At 40.1% G+C, this 21,767-nt stretch overlaps 1 protein-coding gene and 1 long non-coding RNA gene across 3 annotated transcripts in view; both read right to left on the bottom strand.

Moving 5' to 3' along the window:
* gabbr2 (gamma-aminobutyric acid (GABA) B receptor, 2) overlaps positions 1 to 21,767 on the bottom strand; it is a 190,526-nt gene that overhangs the window by 106,276 nt on the left and 62,483 nt on the right. The window lies entirely within an intron of this gene.
* Positions 4,747 to 20,237, bottom strand: LOC116066923. Its single transcript, XR_004109080.2, has 3 exons — positions 20,226 to 20,237; positions 7,524 to 7,530; positions 4,747 to 4,986 (listed from the first exon to the last, which is right to left on the bottom strand). It is a non-coding gene; the product is annotated as an uncharacterized LOC116066923 (long non-coding RNA).

The raw sequence follows: 21,767 nt of genomic DNA, 5'->3' as shown, positions 1-21,767 counted from the left end.
CCTAAAAAATATCTTGGGGCACTAGTTAATAAACAACTCCCAAGGAGACTCTGCCAAACTGCTGATGCCGTCAGCCTCAGGGCATTCACGAAACAACTGAATTAAAGACAGGGCACCGGCCATTGCATGGCAAAAATTGTGTTTTAGAAAAAAAACAAAAAAAAAAACTTTTAAATTGCATCCAAACGACTCCTTCTCTACAGTCCATAAATATGTTCAGTTCCGAACACTCTGACTAAACACACTTCTTCTGTTGCAATCGTCATGCATGACCCTCTGGAGATCACAAGAATGAGTTGGTTTGGAAACATGAAAGCATCCGCCCCCTGCGCTTGCATTTGTCAGAACTGCTCTATGATAGATCACTCATTGGTTTCTGATGATCATCTGATCTCCCTGAGTGCCACCTACACAGCCATTCACATAACATAGTGTCTTTTTAAAAAAAAATATCTAGCCTTAGAGATTCCCATACCTTGGATTCTCACATTTTTTTCAGTTGAAGCATATTGTTTTGTGCAACTGCGACATTGGAAGCAGGGACAAATGAAGTTAGCTTTTATTTTTGTTCCGTATACGGTGATATTGCTTCTGAATTGAACTGAATACAGTATATCAACGGCAGTGACACATGTAAATACCTATAAACACAGGGGCAAACAACATGCATGCATTTAAATATGGCAAAATTCAGGCTCACTCAAATACTTCCATATCTTCTCTCTCTTCCAATGCCTCAGTTTCTTTCCTCATTTCAGCCTTTTCTCTGCTTTCTGACTGTATTGATATTCACGTAATGCATTACTGTGCTGTGCAACGTTCCTCACCCTCAGGGGAGGCTACACTTCTCCAAAGAGAAGAGAGAATAGCAGATTCCTCTCCACTGCTCAACAGCCGTCTAGTCCTCTGGGCAACAACTCCGCCGCCTCCCTGCTTGTCAGAACACCTCTTTGCCATGCAAATTGCTTTGTTTTTTTTGAGGCTCTCGCTCTTTCCCAAGCATCCTCTTTGAGCATAAGGCAGTTTGGAATGGGAACCAAGGGCTTTTCTCCACATTTCAAAATTCAGCCTTTAAAACTGTTTGAGCCCATGCTGATAGGGGGAAGGCTATGTCCTGGTAGATTTATGACAACCGGGTCAAAGGGTTTGGTTGTCCAATTGGGGGCTTTTTGTGGGTGTGGGTTGGACTGTGGACTGTTTAGCTGCAATGAATGATGGTTGTGGCTGGGAATAGAATTGGCAGAACTGGATGGTTTCGATCATGAGTGCTTCACAAGGTTATTGATTGCTGTATGTTTCTGATATTGGGTGCATGTGTGAGTAGGTTTCCTTGTTATGTCAGCAGAACAGCAATGGTCTTTTGGGAGAACATTAGGCCACTCCCACAGTAGTTGATGTATTAAAAGGCTGATAAGAGACAGACCGTAGAAATGAAATTAAGGACTTCTCTTTCCTTGAAATTTGTTGGATCGCATCTGTTTCAAAAGGTTAGATGTTTAGGGGTCTTTGATGCATGTTACATTTTTTCTCTAAATTCTAATCTGCCCCTAAACCACCATCCTTTCTTCTGTCTCCAGCTAAATAAAATCCTCTCTCCCTCTCCCTCTCTCTCTCTCTCTCTTAATTTCTTTATACTACTTTATTCTTATTCACCCACCTCCACATCGAGCCAACTTCCATTCTGTGTGGATTTGTGTGACTGATGGAGCTTTGAGAGCAGTGAAAGCATCATTCCCCTCCCTGGAGCGTGGCTGGAGGGTGGTTAGCTCCTCCCCTCTGCTACACACAGATACACATACTAAAAAGCCAGTGCCCAGGTTTTTAACTTGCCTGCCTTAAACCAGGAGGAACCCTAAGGTGAAGCTGACATCAATAAGATTCTGCAACACAGGGACCACGGGGGCCACAAAAAGACACTATCCAAAACTGAGAATCACTTCTCAAAAGGTGTTTTCTACTGTCAGTCAACCGGCTATACAACAGTGAGTAGTAGAAATTCATCTGGTACCACTGAACAGAACGGCTTCAAACATTTAGTTTGAATGTTTAATTTTTAGCCCTAAAGAGATCTGAGAGCTGATGTAGACTTTGCTTGGCAGAGCAGAGGAAGAGAAGGAGAAAGAGGTGGACGAGCGTAGTTGTACAAAGAGCACTTAAGTAAAAGACAGACTTGGTTCTGACTCACTTGAAAGGACTTTTCCCTCCATTCTGAGGAAAGGTTCTGCCAGAAGGATTTAATGTAACTCAATCACATTTACTGGCACTGCAACAAAGGCTGATCATATTAGGTTTATTTACCAATTAACAATTTATTTCTGTTAAAAGGGTCTCAACTCTTTGATATGTGACTTTTCAAAGCAACATGGGGCAAATAAAGCTCCAGAGAATCCAATACTCTGACCCAAATAAATAGTTGCTATGGCCTGGATGATAGCCTGGAATACGCAAAAACCTAACTATGGAAAATGTAGCAGTGCCTGTAGATTCCCCTTCATGCACCCAAATTAATGTCAAGTACTGCATCAATACAAACATGGAAGGAAATTTGCATGTGTGCTAAGAAATGCTTCCTGACCTGCCCTGACACTTTCACTGACAGATGAACAAACATATAGTAACAAGAGCGTTAGATGTCTAAAGGTGCAGATAATGTCAGTGACAATACACCCAAACCATGACACGATAGTCATATCTACATGTCATCAAAGTAAACACAATCAAATGTCAACCAAAACGTGGAGGTAATCAGGAAAATACCTTTCTATCTTCACAGTATTGTTGTTTGGAAGAAGACCTTCAGCAGAGCTACTAGCCACACACCTCTCTCTCGGCCTCTCTCTCGGCCTCTCTCTCTCTCTCTCTTCTATAAGCTGACCATGATTATAGTGCTATACAACGCTCTGCTGCAAACGTGACGTGGGTGTCAATGCGGCCCGTTCCCACACTCAGCATGCTGGGTGTATATATCAGCGACTCATCTTCAAGACACAGGCTCCAAGGTCTTTCAATGTGAGACATGCTATTAGGTCTCTCGCTATTTCTTTCTCTTCTTCTTTGCTTGAACTTTCAGATATCATTGTTGTAACTCTACTTTGGTTTCCTGGGTGGATATCATTTCCTTTTTTGTTGTTTTGTGGAGAGTATAGAGGTGGATTCGGTGGCCCGCATGCTGTCAGTATCAATGTCATATTAGAACATATATTGTAACATCAGGGGGCCTTCTTTCACTTTCTGCTTCAAAGGGCCTAAGCCATGTGAATAACCTGGAACTCAAAGCTTATCTTAACTTGTCTCTGATTTAGTAATCACCAGATAAGCTATGGTCAACTAGAATCACACTTAAACACGCCAATGTTTTATCTAACTGTCCTTCAGCTGTGCTTGTTATAAACAGGAGGATGTGTGCCAACCCTCTAACAGGTATCCCACCTCGATCAGATCAGTTCAGTTGCAATAAGCAGAGGCAGTAGAGCAGAAGGCACCTTGAGCTGGCTATCAAGTCACTGTTGTATTGAAGACAAGTTAAAGCGTAACTCTCGCCAAAATGCAACCTAGGGTCTTTTTGTGAATGTACCCGAGTCAAACTTTCGTTTAAAAGCATATTTAGGACGGAATCGCCACTTTTAAGATTTACCGTATTTTCGGTCAAATGGCCTTTTGAATGGGAGTGCTAGGGGCACTTTTATGCTAGCCTCAAAATAGCTATTTTAACACTAAGAAGGCTCGACACAACATGAAACTTTGCTCAAAGTATCACCAGGGGCTCTACACCTTAACAAAAGCACTGACAACATTGTTTGTGTACACAGAGTTTACTAAAAAGAAAGGTTTTGAACAACTCACTGTAACTGTTGTTCTTCCGGTCGCCGTCTATCGAGCCAGTCAAAAACAGTTGAGGGAGGAGAGTAAAGATGGAAAGCTCCTCAAGCTTAGTTCCATATAAATGCACGGATAATTTGTTGTTTTGTCGTTAGTGAAACACAATATTTACCTTGTAGTTGAAAAAGGAGCCTCATATAGGAATGACATTTCCTCCTATGGAGTCCGTTCATTCGCATTCGGAGATCGCCTATTTTTGACTGGGAAAATGGTGGATAGTGTAAACAACAACTGCTAACGTGAGTTGCTCAAAACCTTTTTTAGTAAACTCTGGGTACACAAACAATGTTCTCAATGCTTTCGTTAAGGTGTGGAGACCCTGGTGATACTTCCAGCAAAGTTTCATGTTGTGTCGATCCTTCTTAGTGTTTTAAAAATAGCTATTTTGAGGCTAGCATAAAAGTGCCCCTAGCACTCCCATTCAAAAGGTCATTTGACCCAAAAAACGAAAATACGGTAAATCTTAAAAGTGGCGATTCCGTCCTAAATATGCTTTTAAACGAAAGTTTGACTCAGGTACATTCACAAAAAGACCCTAGGTTGCATTTTGGTGAGAGTTACGCTTTAAAAGGAAACAGGACTGGGAGTGAGCCAAGGTTTAGGCCCTTATTTTGTGTGTAAATTATACTACCCACATAATTTGAATCACTTTTACCCACGGAGCAGAAGAGATAAGATAACCGAGGGAAAGCAGAAAACTGGAGGAAAGTTAGTATCCACAGCACCAGTACATGAGCTCTTTTCTTAACCCTCTGAGGACGAAAGACGCACTGGCGCGTCCAAACAATGTTTGACAAAACTCCTACTCAAAAAGAGATATTACAACATTTCATTTCAGACATTTATTTACTCTTTTAATCACATATAACCTAAGACTTTGGTAAACTTATTTTAAGCACCGAAACAATCCGTACAACGCATCATAAGTTAAGGTTTGTTTTCAAAAGAGATTTGAGGAATTTCAAAAAGCCAACATGAATGTTTCAGCCCCAAATTATCTCTTTACACATCGCTCTAGAAAAAAATTGGCCATCACTATATGGAAAGCTAAGTTTGTTCTGAACATTTTGATATGAAACACATGGGGATCAGATGTATGCAAATACCCTAAAAAGGAGAATTTAAGAAGATGAAGTGAAAATGCCCTTAGACCTCAGAGGGTTTTAAAACAAGACGGTTAGTCTACAGCCAAGTTAGTGGCTCTGTGAGCCTGTACATACAGTGTACAGTGGTGCTTTGAGCTAAATGCTAACCTCAGCATGCCAACATCTGCACAATGTGACAATGCTAAAATGAAAATGTTTAGCAGGTTTTTTTGGGAGTTTTGATGGAATTTGGTGTAAAAACTAATAACTGGACAAATAAAAAATGTCACCTGATGATGGTGCTAGATACAAGTTACTACAGTGCATCCTAAGGTGGACAATGCCTGTACCAAATATGATGACAATCCATCAAGTAGTTGTCGAGACAATTTACTCAGAACCACAAATGTCACCCTCATGGTGGCACTGGAGGAAAGGTCAGGGGAACACCAAAGGCATTAGGATACATTGTCTGGGAACCATAAATGTCTGTATCAAATTTCCTGACAATCAATCCAATACTTGTTGATATGTTTCAGTTTGGATCAAAGTGATGGACCAGCCAATCAAACAGACAGACCAACATTGCCATCTCTAAAGCCAGGCCGCTACTGTGGCTACATATCAGGTCTGTATCAGTGGACATATTTATGCATGTATGAGTGTATTTATATATGTATGTGCATATGTGTATGTAACCGCTATTTGTAAGAATCAATCTGTACATCCAAGTCGGAAGCTGACCACAATGCATTTCTATGAATTGCACTACCTTTCTTGGCAAGACACGCTCTGCATAGCAGCTGAGTGGAAAGCAGATGGTTGAGGTTTAAGTTAGGCACTGACCTCGAGTGGTTAAGGTCAGGATAGCCAAATTAGTCAGGGGATAGGATCTGAACGCGCAAGCTTGGATGCCTGGCCAATCCTAGAGCTTATGGTACACAGGGCGTGTCTTGGCAAGAAAAGCAGTGGGATTATTAATAACTCGTCAATAATTCCTCAGCCTGGCACAAGAACCACCGCATAGCACAGATGTGGGTGTTGGTCTTAGAGCCCTGCAACTGAAGAAAATTAATTACCAAGGGTCTGAGTCAATCAGCCATGGATTTTCAATTACTCTTCGAATGGTGGCCGTGAAACAGCTTCAGCTGTGAAATATGCTGTAGAGAGGTCTGAGAAAACAGGAACCGGTCTAGGGATTCATTTCAATGAACTGCCCTCAAAACATTGAATTTTTCAATGATGGCATCTGATAGCATCTGGCCTCTGCTATGGACGGCCACTCCCCTGAGCAGGAAGAGAGACGAAAGAGAGAAAAACAAGAAGTGGCCGAGAACTTGCCATAGGGGTAATGCCTGTCCACCTGTATACAGAAACCTCTCTCTCTCTTTCATGGCCTCCCTCAATCTTACCTTAGCTCTCTTCTTCACTCTCTCTGACTTTTTAATTTCCAGAGACCTGCAGGGGCCAAAAGGCTAGCTCAAAGAGGACTGTACATTTTTAAAATTCCATCTCCTGGGTGGCGAGGGAGACATAGCCAGGGTCTGAGGTGGACTGGCAGTTAGACAAGTAACATGAAAGACCCCTGAGCACGATGACACCAAAGACTGAATACCACTCAAACCTTTAGTTTCTGCAGAGCAGTGTTACACTAAATAGGTGGTGGAATTTTGGAGGGGTTGAGGTGAGTGTTTATACTGCATATTTTCAGCCTGTTCTTCTTCTGATCTTCTGAGTCATTTGTCAAGGTTCATATGGTTTTAACATCTATATTTCTAGAAGTTAAGCTAGTGGAATACTTACAAACTAATTGTAATACAATACATCATGCTAAATTATTACATGGTTTTAATGCACTTATTGTAAATTGCTTTTGATAAAAGCGGCAGCTAAATAAAAATAATGTTATGTATTAATTTCTCAAATAAAAGCTAATGAAATATGGTAAAAACAAACAGCAAATCTGTTTTGTATGAAACCAACCACCCAACCGATAACGTTTTCTATAAACATAACAAGGGAATTTTGTTATTATCATATCTTCCAAGTCGCAAAACGTTTATAGCAAACATATCTGTGAAATGTTTACTGGCAACCATAGGCGCTTTGATTTTATTTTTGATTTGTTATTAAAAAAGCAAAGCCTAATGATGCATCGACATCCACCACCAGTGCAGAGAGTTCCACCAGTGCAGACAGGTGGCACTGATTCTTAATTTCCCACGAAGTTGATTGCGGTTATGTGTCAGTTAAACTTTTCATCTCCAATCCTATCTGTATTTGTGAGAAGTGGCGCTGTCCTGAGTTTAAAGATTATGGAAAGCCAAAACTTTATTATCGATGCTGACAACATATTTCATTTGTTACAATATCCTTTCCTGCAATACAATATCTGCTGCCGGTAGCAACTAAAGCAAGATACAAATGTACGTAATTTTTATGGTTCTGTTTAGGCACCCACAACATTTGGTTAAGGTTAGGGAAAGAATGAGGTCCTTGTTTAATATTGATAAAGTCAACAGTGACTTTACCAATAGCATTTAACCAAACTTTTTTTACCTAATGTCTTGAAACAACCTCTTACATGGCCTTAGCCTCTATTTTTGTAAAGAACTTATATTTAAGTATTTGATGCTTTATATTTTGGGAACACATAATTATTGGTACACGGATTGAGTGAAGAATACCGCTACAGTAGGTTATTCAGAAATTACATCATTAAGTTGATCAAAAAAGCCTGGTCAATGGATTGGATCATCTGTTTTCTCTGTGAAAGAACATCTACAGATTATAGCCTCCATTCATAGACAAAGCATACCAAGCTAAATGCTGACGAGGATAACTTTACCCCCCCTTAATCTGCAAATATCCGTTTAGAAAAGCAAAGGCGTGTGTTCAAGGGTTCATTGCTTACCCCATAATTATACCAATTAAGCTGATTACTCCCACTGTTCTCCGCCAGTGGGGGGAAAGGAAGTAATGCCACAACAGAGCCTGAAAGCAAAGTTTACCTCTGCAGGATAAACACCCGGTCCAAGTAAAATATCTATCCAGGCCCCATGCTCGCTCCATCTCTCTCAGCCTGACGGATCAATGAAAGCAGGTTGGAGAGTACAAGGAGGAGGGGTTCGGTATGGATGATAAGGGGGAAGGGGGGAGTTGTTCAGGAAACCAATCAATGGACAAAATAAATATTTCACACTCACCAGTGACCCATGGCTGTCTTTTGATAGCCTACTATGAATTCTCTCTCAAGTTGTCTGTGTTAAGTCTCCCATACTTCCTTGTGCTATAAAAATCATGCTGGAATGGATGCCTCTCATCCATTTCAGAGTGATTTTTTTTAAAGCAGGACGAGCCATAAATCATCACTGTTCAGGCTGTCAATAAACCATGTAAAGTTTAAATTGGGTATTCTTATTTTTATGCACCATCAAAGGCTTGACTCTGTGTGGTTTCTGTAAAGTGTCCTAATGACACCACGGAAAATGTCAAGATTATTATTGGCCAAGTAGTAGACCAGATAATGTGTGGTTGGCTATGAGTGTGTGTGTGTGTGTGTGTGTGTGTGTGTGTGTGTGTGTGTGTGTGTGTGTGTGTGTATGAAAGAAATAAAAGGAACAAAGTCCCAGTGTTTACTTTCAATGATGTCCTTATTCATATTTAATTGTGTTTATTGGAGCTTAAGGTCAATGGTGGTGTGTGTATGTGCGTTTCCTAACACTGGGGGAGGCAGCTGGCATCCTGCTGGTAAGTCTGTGCTGTCTCTTTAAAAATGCACAATGATCCACCACAGGGAGCGGTGACCCCCCTGGCCTTAACCTATTGAGCGGTAAATATCAGGTAAAATGGCCAATAAAATTCCACATCTCACGATCTTCCTTCTCCCTCACAACCTTCCAAAGTGAACCTTGAGAATAAACATTACAGTATCTGCTTTATTTAATGAAAAAAATCTATTTAGGATCACTGAAAAACTTGGAGCGTGCACAAGTTCGGACCCGAGGCAAACTGTTTATATCATACTGTATATTCAGGTGACTTAGCTACAGTGGATCTTGTTTCAACATGGAGATGTATTAACCAATGAACCACCAGAAAGTGGTTTCAAAAGCCAAGTGCTAGTGTGTGTGAAGGACATTTAACATTGTATCAGCATTTAGGATTTTATTTCACTGTGATGGAATTCCATGGTGCTGTACATGTATTTCATGCCTGATTTCATACAACTAAGACATGACTACCCTGTCATCAGTTTATGCAGAAATTAAAGTGCTGGTGTTCAGGTTAGCACTACAGGACACTTTTGAACAGAAGATTAAGTATCACCCTCTCAACTGCAGGAGATGGTATTAAAAACTGGATTGAGCTTTCAGTGGAGAAAAGAAGCAATCAATATGCAGCACAAAAACATCTGAGAGTACAATGTAAATCTTTTTTTAAAGTAGGATAATGCACAATTGTTTGTAATTGTTTTATATTGTATTCCGCCTTAAGATGTAGCCTTTGTGTTTTGTTTAATCAAAAATAGCAATGCCGTTCAGGGAGTATTGTATAGCTTCACGGAGCAAGACTACATCGGGAAAGCTCCATTTTCACTGTACAAGATTTAAGTCTAGGAAAAGAAAAGTTAAATTCATTCATCATTAAAACTAGACAATAAACAGTAAATATATAAATAAAGCTGCATTTGGATGTGGGAATAACACAAACTCGCTTTTAATGCCATAATGGTATTTATAAATTTATAAAGACTGGTACAAGTGATCTACCTAGTTACTGTATCGTGTGTGTGTGTGTGTGTGTGTTGGTGTTGTTGTGGTACAAGGACATCAGACCATATCCACACTCTGTGCTAGGTGCTGACAAACATTCTGCACCACTTTTCCCTTTTGTCTTCTGCCGACCTGTGGAGTTCAGTGGACGTCAGATGATAAATGTGTATGAATGTCTAACTCTGTGTGTGTGTGTGTGTGTGTGTGTGTTTGTGCGTGAGAGACAGAGAGGTTCAAGGACAGACAAATTCCACTCTGTACTAATGAGCTAGCTGTGCTGCTCTGTCTGCTTTGTCTCTCAGGCCATCCTGCTCGCAAACCACTAAAAGGTTTGAATTAAAATTTTAAACTGAGTTGTGCCGTGCTGCCTGCATCTCAGGACATTTCTATATAAAACACACTTCACTGACTGTGAGTCATATAGTTTTAGTGCTGTCTGTCAAGTCGGAAACCCTTGCTGTGTCCTTAAAGCGGTTCAGAAGCTCAAATACGACTTAACAGTCAACAATTGTTATAGGTTTAATCTCGTTTCTAGTGTTGCTGTGTCTTGTTATGCAGCACTGTTTGGACATACAGCATATCATTTCAAAGTGTTGTGTAGTTCCACAGCATCAATAGTTTGTGGCTATTTTAGTGGAAAATCCTGTATGTGGACTGTGTGACTTAAACACACATTCTAGTGCAGCAGATTTACTATTCAGGGACCATACTGTTAAGCAACATGTTTGTAGTATAGTCCTTATGAATATTCTGTCTAATATCACACATAAGCAGATGCGGTGTTACAAATATTCTTAAACATTCTCCATGTCAAAATAAGCCACACTTTGGTAAATGTGTTATCTTGTCAATGACAGATTTCATGTGTACTGTACACGTACTACACTAACTGATTTGAAGGACAACGTCATAAAGAAATGGCCTGCTGTATAACGATGTAATGGTACCAGTTTAAAGCCATGAAAAACCTTAAAGGCTGCCCATTATATGGAGAAACTGCTCAGTCATTTGAATATGCACATCATTATACCAATTTACATGTAAATGTGATGCTGCAGCTACAAAACAAAGATAACTCTTTCGACAAATGTCACACTATAAACATATAATTCAGCAGAAAGCATGTTATGACTATTCATGAAAGCAATTTCCTAGTTCCTAGTATGTCTTTTTGCACTCTTTCTGAAGCCCCTATCTTTGCCAGCATAATTATTAGAATATTGGGACTTCCTCGTGCCAAACGCTTCAACACGTCGTCAACAATTATAGCAATTTCTACTGTGTGCCCAAGGGTTTCTGAGGCCCTTTGAAAAGGAAACCCCCTTTTGTTACAGGAGAGGGTTAGAAAGAAAAAGAGGGACAGCGAGAGATTTGACATGGAGTGAGAGAAACACGTTAATGTTAAGTGCAAAACTATGAAAGCTCTGCTTATGCATCTGTGCATGTATGGCCATGTTCATTTATCCATCTGGACAATTGTTTATCTGTTTGACTCTGAGTTTGAGTGGCAGCTGTTCAAAGAGGACACCAACTGGCAGTGGGATTTGTGATTCGAGAGGAGAGAAGCCATTTGCCTACTGTTCACTGTCTGAAAAGAAAAATAAGTCTTGGAAATCCTGTCAAATTCACCCAATGGCCACAATTTAGGGGAAAAGGCATGGCAGAATGGAGTGAACACACAATCCATATATCTCTAAAATGGCTAACAATGATAGAAAAACTATTTAAAAAAAATGTAATTACTTTCCAATCATGTAGTCATGTGGACATCGAGGACTAGGGGTGGAACGGTACATGTATTCGTATTGAACCGAAACAGTACGGGCGTCTCGGTTCGGTGCATGAATTTACACGGAGAATATACGGTATAAAAATAAATAAAACTTGCGTGCAAATTAATTAATGTAATGCAGAACTAATGTAATGCAGAACTACTGTTAGATATGCGGGTTCTTTAGGGACACCTAATCTGTAGCCCCGCCTTAGCTCTGAAGCTCTGATTGGCGCCTATGTAGCCGAGCTCTGCCTATGTATGCAGTTTTTTGTCAGGTCGACGGTCCAGTGAGTGAGTCAGAGATAGCAGCATTAAGGACGAGCATGGCGAGTGGTGGCGACCTACAATAGTTAAAGGACCCGCCAGTCTCTTTAAGATCAAAGTTTGGGAAAACTTTGGTTTCCCAGTCACAGTTACAGTAGTACAGGCGAGAGAGTGGTGGATAAGACGAGGACTGTGTGTTGGCATTGTTCGGCAGTTGTTGGGTATGTGAGTGGAAATACATCTAACATGCTAACGCATCACCCAGATGTGCCAATCACTGGAACGGACAAAAAAAAAAAAACTGTCCAACTTCTCCTCCCTACAGTGCTTAACCAGCCTTTAGATACACATACAAATAGGGCCAAAAGAATCACTGAAGCAATCGGAATTTACATGTCATCTTCAATGCGCCCATATTCACTCGTAGAGGAACCTGGCTTCAAGTATTTGCTGCATGTACTCGAAACTCGTTACAACATGCCATCCCGTCCACATATGAGGCAAACTGTAGTCCCTTCAATATACAACCAAACACGGACGTTGATGGAGCAGGAGTTGTCAGCTACACCCTCCGTTTCACTAACGACCAGTTGGCCTGGTATGCCTGTCGCACTTAATTGCAAGAATACTATCTTTTATCTTTTGTGGGGGAAGGTCTCCCCTAAGTAGAATTTTCTTTTTGTTATTATTCTATGTAATTTGCACTTTCATAAATAAGAGATGCTGTATTTTTAGTTTTATAGCTGATTGTCTTATTTTGTTTACAAGTTACAGATGGAGTCTGGAGATGATGTGGGGTACTTATTGTTTACTGTTTACATCTTACTTTACACACTTCAGGCTGTTGCAGCTAGCTCAAGGGAGAGACTGTATGACACTAGGTCGTACAGCCTGAGACATGCACAATAAAAAAAAATTGCCTTCTGCATTTTTGTTTTGAACCGAGGTATGAACCGAACCGTGACTTCTGTGTACCGTTCCACCCCTACCGAGGACCCATTACTTTGTGATGAATCAAAGATATCAATACCTTGTGGAACTTCTTTGTCAGATTATGATTGATTTTAACCAAGCAACTTTGGAGGACACTACCCCTGATCGACAGAATCAAATCTGCCAATATGAAATTATGAATCATCAAAACAAAACAAACATACAGTACATATTGTGTACAGACTCATACACACTATTTATGTCAATTTCTGTTGTGATTATGTCTTTAGAGACCAAGTTGATGTTGCCTGAAGCTAGAGAGACATTATTATTTATCACTACCTATCATACTGGATTCCATTTGCAGCTGTAGACTAAAAAGAGAGGTATTGAATGACTGCACCAACAGGGAATGAAAATAGCATTGAGCTCAGTATCAACCTCAAGGAGGCTTAACGCTTCCGCATTCTGATGCCCTGATAAAGCCAAAGAGGTTCGTGTGGGAGGAAAGAGAGTTAGGAAAGAGTGACAAAGAGGAAAAGGAATTTAATCAAGGAAGGAGGTGGAGAGAGTGTTCAAGCAAGTTTTAAGATGGATGCAATTCGATAAACTAAACATTTCAGGCAGTGTATTTAGTATATTTAAGGTAAATACAGCCATCAGGAGCACATATGAGCACTATTTTACTGTACTGTGCTGCATGTTGCTGTAAATACATTTAACAGTAACATTTTGGAATGACTGTAAACTATATAAAACTTTATGCTTATTCTCCTGTGTGATTTGCAGGTGTGTCCGTGTGTGTGTGTGTGTGTGTGTGTGTGTGTGTGTGTGTGTGTGTGTGTGTGTTTGCTGTGATATATGCCAATCTACTGTGGAAATGTATACAGTACAGCAGAGAGGGGTGAAAGAAGGAAGATGGAAAGCACTCTAATGATCTCAAGAGTCTTTCTCTCTTTCCATTTCCTCTCTCTCACCCACTAAGTCTGTCTTTCTCTCTCCCTCTTCCTCCGTCTCTCTCTGAAGGGGAGTTGATGTTTCAGATATTAGTGAGCTGTGTCAGACAGTTAAACTGCCCTTTATCGATCCTTTGGCTTCACTCTTTCCAAGCAGCCGTTATGTTTTTAATGGCTTGTAATGGAGCCGGGTCCTCTTTGATGTCCAATTGCTCGGTGATTCCGCCCTTGTTTGTGATATTATTTTAAAGGATGCTCCTAATGCCGCCCTCAAAGAAGCCTGTTTCTGACACAAATATTTCTATTATATATATTTCTATCACTCATTGCTATCCTCTTCTGATTCCTTAAATTATAGTTGTCCATTTTAACTGATCATTTCCTCCTCGGTTCCTTTTCACATTGTGCCTCCTACTAAATTCTCTTTCCTGCTCCCTTACACCTTTTTTCCCTTTTGATTTCTTTTTGACTCTTCTCCAATGCAAAAATAGCTGTCTAGCAGCCTGAGTCAAATTGCAAATTAGCTTGATTAAGAGGATGTATTTTGGCCTCATCATAGGATTTTCTTGTTAAAAGCTTTATTTTCATCGAGAAACTAAAAGTTGTATACGCCCAGCTAGCTCTTCAAAGTGATATGGACTCCATGACCTAAATAAGGAATATCAAAGCCTGGAAATCCCGGAAGAGAAAAGAGAGAAACGGGAAAAGAACCAGGATTTTGGGGCACAAAATAACATATCAGTTTTCACAAGATGGTGTACATGATAAAATCCCTGTGTGAAACATCAAAAACAAGCTCAAACTATTAGTGTGTATAGTTTTATTGTTGCTGGTAGCTGGCAGGTCCTGCACCATCATTAGTGCCCTGAGTATGACGCACCAATTTTATTTTTACTCGCCCTCCTTCAGAAAAACTACAGGGGGAACGATAGTACTCAAATGCAAAAGGGAATTCAGCATGTATTCATTTTGTATTCTTTTTAAATGTGTCTCATAGACCTCTTGGTGTCAAAGAGATGTGTCAGTATTAAAAAAAGAAAGAAACAGAAGGATGTTCTGTCAAAGCTCTTGCTTTTATTTAGTGCCTATGAACTAACATGTTTATTCAATATGTGACACCAACAGTTGCGACCCGTTAATGGCTTGCATTCAACAAATGTTGCCAATTAGCTAATTACTGTTTCCTGTCAAAGGGCGCGCATTTAGCACTGTGAATATGTACAACAGCGCACGTGAGCTCAGCTTTACAGTACATGCTGCTGCATTTTACAAGTGCAGGCGGCATTCATGACCAAATAAAAGTCTGATTAATGCACAGCATAGCATATAATTCATATTTTTTTCTGTCTTTTTCTGCCTCTTTTTTGCCTTCAGCGATGAAAGAGAGAAACTGTGATAGACTCAGTGGCATTAAGAGGAAGTCTTCATATTTTTACAACTGTGCAGCAGGCTCATTTGTCTTAGAATTAGCTTTGCTTTAAATGTCAACATTTGCCTTGTTTAACTTAATCAGCAGAGAGAGAGAGAGAGAGAGAGAGAGAGAGAGAGAGAGAGAGAAGTGGGTCTGAAATGAATCCATTTGACTGCACCTTGTACTTAGTAAACACACAAAAGTGGACACATACAACCAAATATGAATATGGCTTGGGGGACTCACTTAACCTTTAGAGGACAGTTTATATAGCCTTTAGTTGTCCACAGAGCAAAACCAGCACACATTCACACAGCACAAACATGGGAGCCTTATCTTTACTCATAATGTTGATAAATGATGATCTATTGTGAAGCTCACACCATCCTTGCCCTGGCAATCTGAGATTTTAGCTTAAACTTTGGAAGTCATGAAATATGGATACGGTACACAGGAGGATTTGATGTGAGTAAGGCAGAATACTGCAGTGCTAGGCGTCACATGTTTTATTGAAGCATCCAGTATCCAGCACTCAGGGAGTGTGATAGAAAGAAAACGGGAAAAAGGAGACCCTAAAGAGTTGGTGGAGGCTTCAAAAAAACAGAGAATGCTGCATTTCAAGGAGGCAGGGATGCAACTTTGCTGTCCCTACATTGCCTGGTTTAATGAAGCACTGGCGATCGATACAGCAAGTGCCGAAGAAAAATGGGCTTCATATACAGGTAAATATTAGCTCTATGTCCCAGTCTTGACCAGAATACCTTGAGAAGGCGCATCCATATTTTCCTCCCTCTATATATTGACTACATTATTCAGTGTCTCTAAAATATATGAATCAGTGGTTTGATGCTAATGTTTTGCCAGCACTACATTGAGGAACCCTGGAAATATCTAAACTATGATGAAGAAAGAGATATGCCTGACTTTCCTGTCTGCATTTCCAAAAAAAGTCTTTGAAAGTCATATTCACTTCATATTCATTTTCACGAAGTGAAAAATAAATATTTGCCTCTTTTCCAACAGTGGGGGAAACAACTGTCTTCTTCTTCTACAAAGTAAGTCCACTTCTACAAATAATCTATTTTGTAGGAATAATGCTCTATTGTCTTCCTCTACTCTTTCAAATTACAAGAGGCAGAATGATCGCGAAGCATAATATTTCATTACAACCTCGACATGGCTGAAAGTGAACAGTGCCGCCACTGATAGGCCTAATTGGTGAGTGAGAAGGGGCCAGCATTTGGCGGGAGGGTGGGTTGGGGCTATTTCCTGGCACTAAATGAGCCATTTACAGAAAACAGACACCACTTCTGTGGAGAGGAAAAGGACCTCTTGTAAGTTAAGTAAAAGAGAGTAAAGTGAGAGCAGCATGTTGTACAGATACCTGTGCCAGCAAGTATTTAAAAAGCTTGCCAAATGCCTTTGAAATTATATAATATCATGGTGAGGAGAACACAAGATTAATCACAGACCAAGATGGCTGCCAAGAGGATCGCTTCAACCTTCATTGTCTTGGGGGGGGGGGGAACATAGCAATCAGTGGCATTTGTGGCTGATGGCAGCTCACAAACACAGCTGTGTCTTGCCCCATTTCTTTGAATTTCAATGTTATGCTATTACAGTCAATGCCTGTCTGTCTATTTCTCCATCATTCCCTCAATCCGCTCCTCGCCATCTGTCTCTGGTAGCATTCTTATCCACCATTTTAATTTGCTTGGGCAGTCATTTTAGCGCATGTACAGCGCTGCATTACAAAATGTGACTGTAAGTAGTACAGAGCAAAGCAGAGCTGCTCAGGGAAGGAGGTCGACAAATAAGCCACTTAAACAGCATCACAAGACATGAGTCAGAATCCCAAAGTGTCACAAACAGAGAGGGGTGTTGAAATTAATCATTGCATCGATGCATCGCGATGCGGACGATTCTGCATCGATGCAGTGCCAGACCAAAATCGATAATTGCCTATTGATGTTACTTGTTGATTTTCTGATTTGTTTTTGCCTTTTGTCTGCTGTGTTCAGACTCAAGAAGTGTTTTTTTTAAGAGCAGATACAATAAAAAGGGGAGTTCATATATATCTGACTGCTTGAATTTGATGAAAACCATGTGTAACAATAAATAATAATATTGAGGAGATGACGCATCGTGATGCATCGGGATATTGAATCGGATCGAATCGTTGACAGGATAATCGTAATCGAAATGTGAGACCAGTGAAGATTCACACCCCTCCAAACAGATCAATCCGTAGGTACAGTACATACAGAGCTTAACAATAAACAGCTGGCAAGTGAAGCTTAGCTTGAGAAGAACTGTATGTGTTGCATGCCCTGTGCTTCGTCAGACTGATATTGGCCTTTTTTTAAACCTGGTAAATGTTGTCTGCCTCTGATCTGATGCAGCTGCTTTATATATTGTAATTATTCTTTTGATTAATATGTTTTACTCTGGCTGCCAATGAGTCTCCTAACCTGAATTGTCTCTGATGTAAAATTTTGCAGAAAAGTGATTCTCTACTGGCTGCTACGACCTGCAAGGCCAGGGTTACGTGACAGACAGGGGTAGCCGAGCTGGTACCAACGCTAGCAAGCTAATCTGCTAGCATATTCACCGCCAGCTGACTACTATTATTACAGTGTTATCTTATAGACTACACTGGTTGTGTGAGGTTTTCTTTCTTTTTTTTAACAATGGACACATTTCAGTAGGAAGTTTGTTGCCTTGTTGGCATTGGGCAGCGCCCTCTTCATTATCTAATATTTCTTCAGTCAGACAGAGTTGGTGGAAGTCTTTCACATACAGAGCCACACATTAGGAGGAATTTGAGGGACCGTAAGTTATAAACATTCGTGATAGATAAAATGTCATATATTGGAGGGAGGTTTTTGCATTGTTTGAATCATAATTTGTCAAAAGTAACTAGAGGTGAAAAAACTAAGAAACCTGGCAGGTTGTTTAAAAGCTTTACTGTGTGTCCCTTTGTTGTACAGAGTTTTACCCTTTGTACAGTAGTAGTAAACTAATCAAAGACGGCGTCAGTTGTCTCAGTCGGTCACATGACCTTGGCCTTGCAGGTTTTAGCAGGTGGTAGCGGCCCATCAAGAGTCTCCCAGTCTGGAACAGAGTTAGTGCAGCTTCCCATTCCATTTTCCTTGTTTTTCTTTCTGCCTCTTTTTTCTTTTCCCTCCATCTTTTCAATTATTATTATTAGTATTTGGATCACTGTATCACCCCCTAACCCTAACTTAGGGAGGTTTCAGGATACATTTCTTTTAAGACATTATTCCACCTGCTGGGAATAAAAGAGTACTGGCTACTGGATTTTAGTATAAAAACATTGGTTCTGATACGACCCTTCTAAAAGCTGTTCTGCTTTAAGTATGGCTATGTGCATTCAAGTGTGTGCATAGAGCGTAATGAACGGGTATGCAATGTGAGTTTATTTTTGTTGAGCTTTTTCCAGGGGTGGTTATTCTCTCAGCTATCTCTACTGTAGATAGTATCATCAGGCTCCCTGTTTTGATGTGGAAATGATGAGCTTGTTAAGCCTGGCCCATTTAATCACCATGAAAAATTCTCCATTGCCCTCCACGCCAACTAAAGTCTTGCATACGGGGTTGGGTAATAAATATGCAAAGTGACTGAATTCACAGTTTTAAAAACGGATTCCCACTGATGTGGCACACTAAACGTGGGGTTTCAAAACTTCCATTCATCTCTCCTTCCCTCTCTCTCTTCCTCTTTGGTTCAGGGAGGCTCCTCCTCTTCCTATGCCCTTCTTTTCAGTCCATCTCTACTTTCCATACTTCAGAAAAAAAGCATCATTATGGCTGGAGCAATGTCTAACTACCTCCTACCACAGCAGGGATTTGTCTGTCTCTCATACACAAGGTATAAACAACAAACACACGTTTAATAGGAACTCATGAGAGTCAATGGGCTCAGAGCAGAGAGGCTCAGGTCAAAAATGGAGCTGGCAGCTTGTACATGATAGCTCAACACACAGGTGCCACCACCTTACTGCACATTTATGCTCCATAGAACAACCAATAGCTATCTGGTGTGTAGCCTACATCCACTGAGGTGTCTTTCTGCAGATTACAGTTGCTTGGTGAGTCATACTCTGCAAGAACTTGCATTTCAGAAAACATTTGTTCATTAACAACTTTTTTTAGATATATATATATAATTTTTTTTAGATAGCGAGAAGCCACCGCCGTTATTAAGCGCTAACGGTGATGAAAAAAGATGAGATTAAAATGTACCTTAGTTTAAAAAATATAAAACTATTAATTTCTCTCTCTCTCTCTCTCTCTCTCTCTCTCTCTCTCTCTCTCTCTCTCTCTCTCTCTCTCTCTCTCTCTCTCTCACCCAGACACACCGACAGTCTGGGTAAGTGTCTTCTATTGCCAGACCCATCTCCACAGTTGATTAAAGTGGATAAAGTGGGCTGGAACGATCTGGAACTCCACCCCGGCACCTTCGATGAATAAGTAAATTATTCTGATTGGCAGTTTCATACATCAGCGTTTCATTCTGCAGTGAGTTCATGGACGAGACAACTGTCTTTGGTTAGTTCAAATGTCTTTAATAACAGCAGGACAGTTGAGTGTTTGGTGAGTCTAGATTAAAGCAACACTAGGTAACTTTTCCCGCTTCGGTCCCCCTACAGGTTGGAAGCGGAATTGTCCATTACATTGTCCAGTTCATTCGAACTACAGATCTGCTACACGATCTGGCAAACTTGCATACATGTAATGTAATGGACAATTCCGCTTCCAACCTGTAGGTTTACCGAAGCGGGAAAAGTTACCTAGTGTTGCTTTAACTGGAATGTTTAATATATAACATTTGACATTGGAATAAGACTAAATAAAAAATGTCTGACAAAATTCAGACAGAAAACATTTTTGACTAAAAGTAATGCTTAAAAGATGATGATGAAATGATGAATGTAATGACTTTTCATTGACTAAAACGTTTTGAAACTATAAAACTTAAAACTATGAAGGATTAAAAAAGAACTAAAATGTGACTAAAACTAACACGTATTTTTGTCAAAAGACTAAAACTAAATCTTAAATAGCTGCCAAAAGTAACACTGCATTAGGTGTTCCCTTGTACCTACATGCTTGCTGGCCTAAGAACAAACTATCTGCTTGTAGCAACAACAGTTGCCCTTGCCATCAAATAGTGAGAAAGTGAGAATTCTTAAGGCATCTCCTTTAAACACAGATACATTCTATGTATGTTTTATGTAGCCATTCACTTTACATTTTTCCCTCAATCACTTGCTGTCTGGTATTCAGACAGTGTCAGAATATGTATTTAGGATCTGACTGGCATGCGTTTGTTGGTGTTGGTCTGTGTATTAATACTGAAAAGAACCTGGTTGGTACATTGCTCTGGGGAATACATTGTACCAGGCAGAGCGTTCTGCAGAGCAGAAGATTGCTACTGTAGTTCTCACAGGTAATCACTGACAAACAGGAGAGAAGAGCACACACACACACACACACACACACACACACACACACACACACACACAGAGACAAATAACTAATAGCACTTCAAGTTCAAGTATGGCTTGAACCTTCTTTCTAGACTAAGATCATTACAACCGAAAGGAAGTGAACACAGAAACAAAAAATCCCTCCTCCTTTAATTCCCTCATCCTGCAGATCTTTTCACTCTTGAGTGACCCTGACAAGACAAGCGAGCAGAAAGAAACATGAAAAGCAGCAGATTTACAGTAATTGCAAGCGGAGGAAATGTGCCACGTAATGTGACATTCAGTTCAAAATGCCGCCTCTTGAATTATGCTATCTCTTCCAAGCACAAGCTTCACTCCTTTCTTATCTGTGCCCGATAACCTTTGTAGGGTTCACAGCAAATGAAATGTATTCTTTGGAAAAAGGCATTTCCCCTCTTTGGAACTGTGGTACAGTACACAGTCAAAGAAACTGTAAGCAATATCTCAGGAAGTCAAAAGTTTACCAGATGCAAGAATGAGTGGTGTTAAACGCCTACAGTGAGCAATCATTATGCTCTACTGATTTAATGGCAGCAAATACCATTTAGCAAGCCAGAGTATAATTGAATGGTAAGATCTAGTATAGGAATGTCTAGCAGGTAATAAGCATTGACTGGACTGATTAGTAAAACTTTTATGAGCTCATACCAATGTCAAAAACACCCCAAAAGCATATTTTCACTATGAACAGAAGTGCTATACTACTACAATGGGTCTAGGCCATAAAGCCATGAGTTGGGAGTGACCCCTTTGAAATCCCAGGACCTATCTGCACACTGCAATTCTAAGGGGCCAAGATTCTTTTGTAATCTCAATTAAGTAGCAAATTCAGGTTTTCTGATAGTAATGCAGAAACAAGAAGAAACCTTAGAACATGTATAAGTAAACAAAGGAGTTAGCATGCCTAATAAATCCTATTTTTGGCACAACAGCATCCCGGGTTCACAAACACTGTACATATACAGTGCTCAGCATAAGTGAATACACCCATGCTAAAGTTGACTAAAAAGAGGAATACAAAAACATCTTTTGGAAATTGATCTTAATGCCTTAATTAAACAAATGAGGAAAAATCCAACCTTTAAGGACACCAATTTTCTTTGTGAATGAATAATGTATCATAAATAAATAAATGTTCTTCCTTAAAATACAGGGGG

Source organism: Sander lucioperca, chromosome 16 (genome assembly GCF_008315115.2).
Source record: "Sander lucioperca isolate FBNREF2018 chromosome 16, SLUC_FBN_1.2, whole genome shotgun sequence".
Classification (NCBI taxonomy): domain Eukaryota; kingdom Metazoa; phylum Chordata; class Actinopteri; order Perciformes; family Percidae; genus Sander; species Sander lucioperca.
Note: the sequence above shows the minus strand (reverse complement) of the source record. Positions and strands in the feature narration are given on the sequence as shown.